Source organism: Octodon degus, unplaced genomic scaffold, assembly GCF_000260255.1.
Source record: "Octodon degus isolate 3935 unplaced genomic scaffold, OctDeg1.0 scaffold00075, whole genome shotgun sequence".
In the NCBI taxonomy this organism is placed as follows: Eukaryota; Metazoa; Chordata; class Mammalia; order Rodentia; family Octodontidae; genus Octodon; species Octodon degus.
The window spans coordinates 8,700,570-8,706,357 of record NW_004524651.1 but is presented as its reverse complement, the minus strand read 5'-3'; positions in this window follow the sequence as shown (position 1 = coordinate 8,706,357).

Genomic DNA, 5,788 nt, shown 5'->3' with positions numbered 1-5,788 from the left:
TCAGAGACTTAAAGAAATCATTCCTAAAATTTATCTGGAACCAGAAAAGACCTAGAATAGCAAAGGCAATGCTAGGCAATAAAGACAAGGCAGGAGGCATTGCAATTCCTGACCTGAAATTATACTACAAGGCTTCTGTGATAAAATCAGCATGGAACTGGCAACAAAATAGACCTGAGGATCAATGGAATACATTAGAAGATGCTGAGGCCCCTACGAACACACTCAATCACCTTATCTTTGACCAAAGGACCAAATATACTCACTAGAAGAAAGATAGCCTCTTTAACAAATGGTGCTAGAAAAACTGGCTCTTTACATGCCAAGAACTAAAACTTGTCCCAGATCTATCACCATGCACTAAGCAAAAGTCAAAATAGATTAAACATTAGAACAGAAACACTAAGAGAAAAGAAGAGAATGTTGGAGGAACTCTTGAAGACGTACGAGTAGGCAAAGTGTTCATGAACAAAATTCAAATAGCACAGGAAACACTTGAAAGAGTTAACAGTTGGGACCTGCTCTTATTGAGAAGTTTTTGCATGTCAAAAGAAATTACCAACAAAGTGAAAAGACAACTCGCAAATTTTGAAAAAATCATAACAAATAAATACTGAGACTAAGGTCTGCTCTGTAGAATTTATAAAGAACTAAAAACCACTAGGGCCCCAAAATTTAAAGACCCAGTCCAGAGATGGGCATCTGAGATGGCCACACACTTCTCAGAGGATGAAATTAAAGAAGCGAATAAATATATGAAAAAATGCTCCACATCACTAGTCATCTGCGAAATGCAAATTAAAACATCATTGAGGTATCATCTCACCCCAGAAAGAATGGCTATCATAAAGAAATCAACCAACAACAAATGTTGGAGAGGCTGTGGGTAAAAAGGAACCCCTCTCCACTGCTGGTGGGAATGTAGACTGGTGCATCTATTATGGAAATCAGTTTGGAGATTCCTTAGAAAACTTGGACTTTAAATTCCATTTAGTCTAGCTATTCCTGTACTGGGAATCTTCACGGAGGATCTGAAAACATCATATCATAGTGATATATGTGTGCCTGTGTTTATAGCAGCACAATTTGTGATAGCCAAATCTTGGAAACAACGATGCCCATCACCTGAGGAATAGATGAAAAAGATGTGGCATTTTTGTACAATGGAATATTACTCAGCTATAAAAAATATTAAACTCGAAGCCTCTATATTGCAGTTGATACCACTTGAAGATATACTCATAAGTGAAATAAACCAGACCCACATGTGTAAATATTGTGTAGTTTCCCTAGTATAAGAACTCAAAAGAAGAAATACAAATAGGTATAATACAAGTAAAAGGAAAGCAAGAACTTGAGGACTAGACAATGAAAAGAGAGCAAGGAGAAGAGCTAGGAAACATGACAGAGGCAAGCTATACAGTTATATGTACAAGATGGGTAAGGCGATGATCCTGAGAATCATCAGAAGATTTTGAATCTAGCAGTTAATTGGAAAGATTCTCACCCTGACTAACTATATATACTGACACCTGTGAACTAAGCAACTGCACTGCTGATGGTAATTTGTAATAGTAGTTTCATGATTGGAGTGCCTGTCATTCTGTTCTTCTGAATATGGGCTGCTTGTTATTACTTGCCAGTTGTTGCCATGCTGTCTCTCAGGTAGATGATTGTTCAAAAAGAAGAGGGTGGGGATTGAAGGCAGGAGACAGGTCAAGGAATGTTGCAGGACTGTCCTGCTACAAGGTTGTATATGGTTACATTTCTAGACTTATGTGCAAAATGAGAATTAAATTATTCTTTATGCCTATTTTTTAAATATATTTTAATTTTTTTAATATTTTTTCATCATATTCTGCAGGTACATAAAGTTCAATATATCAATACTTGATGAAAAATACCTGCTCCATATTATTCCTAAGATGTTTGATATTCAGACAGATCATGAGGTTAAACTTAACAGCTGCAAGGGAAGCCAGCATTTTGACCCTAGCCTTCCAAGATCAATTAAGACTCAGGACATATGAGAACTTGTACTGTTAAGTCATGTAACTCATTTGTGTCCCAAATTTTCTGATCAAGGAGATTATGCGGCCAAAGAGGAAAGTGATCGATGATGTAGAGTGTGCCTAAGGAGATTCAGCTGGAAAGAAAACATTCTCTCAGGTTTTCACAGAGAGCACATTGGCCAAGCAATGGCTGTGACTCATCGACATGGCTGACACTGACAAAAGATCTACAATCTAAGGTACAGGATATCCAGATAAATCCTGAGGGGATTTGACTGACTTTATCACATCCAAAAGCTACAACTCTTGTTGCATAGGTACTGCTTTACTTTGGTCTTAACCATCCAGCAGAAAAGTATAAAAACAAAGTATAAGAAGTAAAGCCATGCTGTTATGTTGAACTGTAGGGGATTCCGGTCTAGTTTCTGACATTGCCATTCAAGCGGAAGACCCAATACTATTATGGACTACTGGACTCTTTTAGAACATTGTGCTCAGTTAACACACCTATAATATTCAAATGACAGAACTTAATAAAAAAAGGAAATACAGATGAATGTCCATTTTGTATCTGTGTATTCAAAGTGGTTAGGATAGATATATAGTTACATTCTCTTAATGAATAGAGGGATTGTTGTAATAGTGTTTGTAAATAGGATATCATGTCTGCATCTTGTACAGCAAATAACCACTAGGAAGAATGTATGCAATGTGTTAATTATTGAAACTGTCATACCAATTTGATTTGAAACTGTCTCTGCTATTTTTCTCTCAATAAAATTATGAAAAAAATATTCTATGAAAGATTTTGTATAATCTATATAGAAATGTGTTTCATTTGGATAAAATGAATAAAATACTGATTCTTATTATGAGTTTACAGTACATCATTTAAGAAATTGTCAAACAGTCTTCAAAAGTACTAGTCTACTTTATATTTTCACCAACAATAAATGAGATTTCCAATTTCAAAACAAAAAAGATAATTGCAGTTGAAGTATTTTTTCACTTGAAGTGACAAACTCTTATTTTTAAAAAAATGTCTGGCTAGAGATACATATCTCAAGCTGTATGGCTAATCCCTTGGTCAATCACACCCCATAAATCAATCCAGCCAGGTCAACTTCCCGTCCGAGGACCACCACAGTGCTTTTTCTATGCCACAGAGGTGTTTGTAGCGCACTCAAAATTTCACCATTGGAATACTTTTGAATGGATAAAAGTCAAAATTAGATGAGTCCCATGAGCATGCCAATGTTTCACTAATGACAGATCACATATACAACAGTGGTCCCATAAGATTGCAATGGAGCTGGAAGATTTCCATAAGCTAGTCAAGACAATGTCACAGAACAACACATCATTCCCATGTCATGGTCACAGTGATATAAATAAACTTACCACACTGCCAATCCTATGAAAGTATGTACAATACCCAACAACATGAAAATGTTAACAAATGATTGTTATTAGTTTATATATTTATTGTGCTGCAACTTCATGGCTATTTTAGAGTGTGTTCCCACTGACAAAACCAGTGGAAAACAATATGCCAGCTTCACTCATCTGTGTTTGCTGTGACTTTTGGTAGCATCAAGAGGCCGAGTGGAGCAACAACCTCCACCATCTCCATCTGTGTAAGTGCAATCTGTGATGTTCACCTAACGAAGAAACTGCCTGGGGCACATTCTCAGAACATGTCCCCTTCATTAAACAAACAGTGCACTGGAAGTAATCGTCACTGCTTCTTGAAGGGCATTCCTAGTGAAGTGGACATTATTTTATAACTGTAAGTGCACTGCATGGAAGAATGCAGTGGATGAAAACCCATGACCTTGTTATGCTTGGAGGAACCAACATATGCCCCTTAGTGTTTTTGTACCACCGAGGTAAATGTCAGCCCACAGATATAGATACCTCCATATTACTGGGAAACTAGACAAGCCCAAATGTTCTGGGACATCTTGGAGTCTACAGCCCGCATGCTGAGAACAACGGTCCTGATCAATGACAGGATCATAGGTCACGGTGTGAATGATCACCTCCATCAGAGGAGGTGTTGGCAAATCAGGAGAAAAATGTATAGTCCAAGACTCCACCCTTTCACAAGTACAGAATCCTCCATACGAAAGGAACATAAGCAGCTTCTTCGTACAATTATAGATGAATGTTTGCAGCTATCTTTTTTCGCTCAGTACAATCTGCGCTATACAAAGATGAAATTCTCTACCCATGAATTTAGGCTTTTCTCATTTATCTTATTTTCCATAGAAATGGAGCTGAATTCGTTCCTTATTCTGTGTAAATTCTTATTTGTGAGACAGGGTGAAACCAGTCCTCCTGTTTTCTCACTTCAGTAGTCCTAAGAGGCCCTTTACAGGTTTAGTTTCATCTCCATTTTTATTCTCTTCCAACACACAAGACTTCCACGTGAGCCTTCTATTGTGCATAATGTTCTTTTCTGATCTATCCCTTATTATAGCTTTGCTAACCTAAAGTATATCACATACTTCCTCCAGTGCCTACCTACATTCTCCACTATACATATACATATACATATACATATGCATATGCATATGCATATGCATATACATATGCATATACATATACATATACATGTATCTTATCTGTCTACAATCCAAGGCCTTCATGTTGAGTTATATCTTCAAGTCTTCTTTAACTGTTTGTTTTAACACAAAATCTAAATCACTAGGTTGCCCAGCTGAACCAGGTTGCCTTGGGTTGAACCTGCAATCCTCCTGCCTTAGCCTCCCAGGGTGCTGGGATATTAGGTGTGCACTACCATGTCCAGCTTCCAACTTATGAAGATTTTGCCTCCAAATGCCCTTCCTTGTGGAAACTCTGCCCGGTGGTTAGCACTGAGTTGACAAGGAGGCTCTGTGTGTGGCTCTGACAGTAGGATTAGGGCACAAGGACAATGACTGGAGGTGTACAGACTGGCCTGGCCTTATTGGACCGTCTGACTTTGATAAAAAATCTTTTGTATCCAAGCTGTCCCATAGAGTAGTTGCAGTCACATGTGGCTGCTGTTACCAAGGAAATGCTTTCTAAATTATATTTTATTTCATTTAAATTAACTAGCCCCATTGTGCAATGGCTACCATATTGGATGTGAAAGTCATAGACCTTACTTGTAGCAAGTCCTTGAATGAGAGAAGGGAATGAAGTCATACTTCACAGTGTCAGTGTCTAGACCTTACTGCCACACACTGGCACAGCCTTCTCCTCTGTTTCCCAGATAGGGTCCCAGTGCCCCTGAAGAGAAGTGGAGGGGCGGACTAGTTCTGCCCACAGGGCTGCAAGCAGGTGATACAACTTGCTGCCAAGGCAGATGTGCACCTGCCTGCCTTGGTGGTAGGAGTGCTCCAGACTGCAGTCAGCGACACACTTGTGTTAACTTGAGAAGTTTAGAAGCTTAAGCAAGTAGCTCATCAGGTCTACCTCTGTCCTGGGGTGTAGAGGATGAGCCCTCAGGCAGCTGTTTACGGTCCAGGATGTTGTAACGGTTGATGCATTGTGTCAATTTGACAGGTTTAGAAATTTAACTAAGCAGCTCAGCGGGGAGTCAGGGTCCCCACTTTGCAAACCTCCTGGTCCTGTGCAAGAGGAGAGCATGGAGGTGGTGTGAGGGGTACAGCTGCCGGGGCGGGGAGCCTGCTTCCAGCATAAGGGAGGAAGAGAGGCGTGCCCTCCCTTTCTGCTCTCCATCACTCTTGCTGTCTTCTGCTGCTCTGTTTCCCCTCCATCTCGCCACC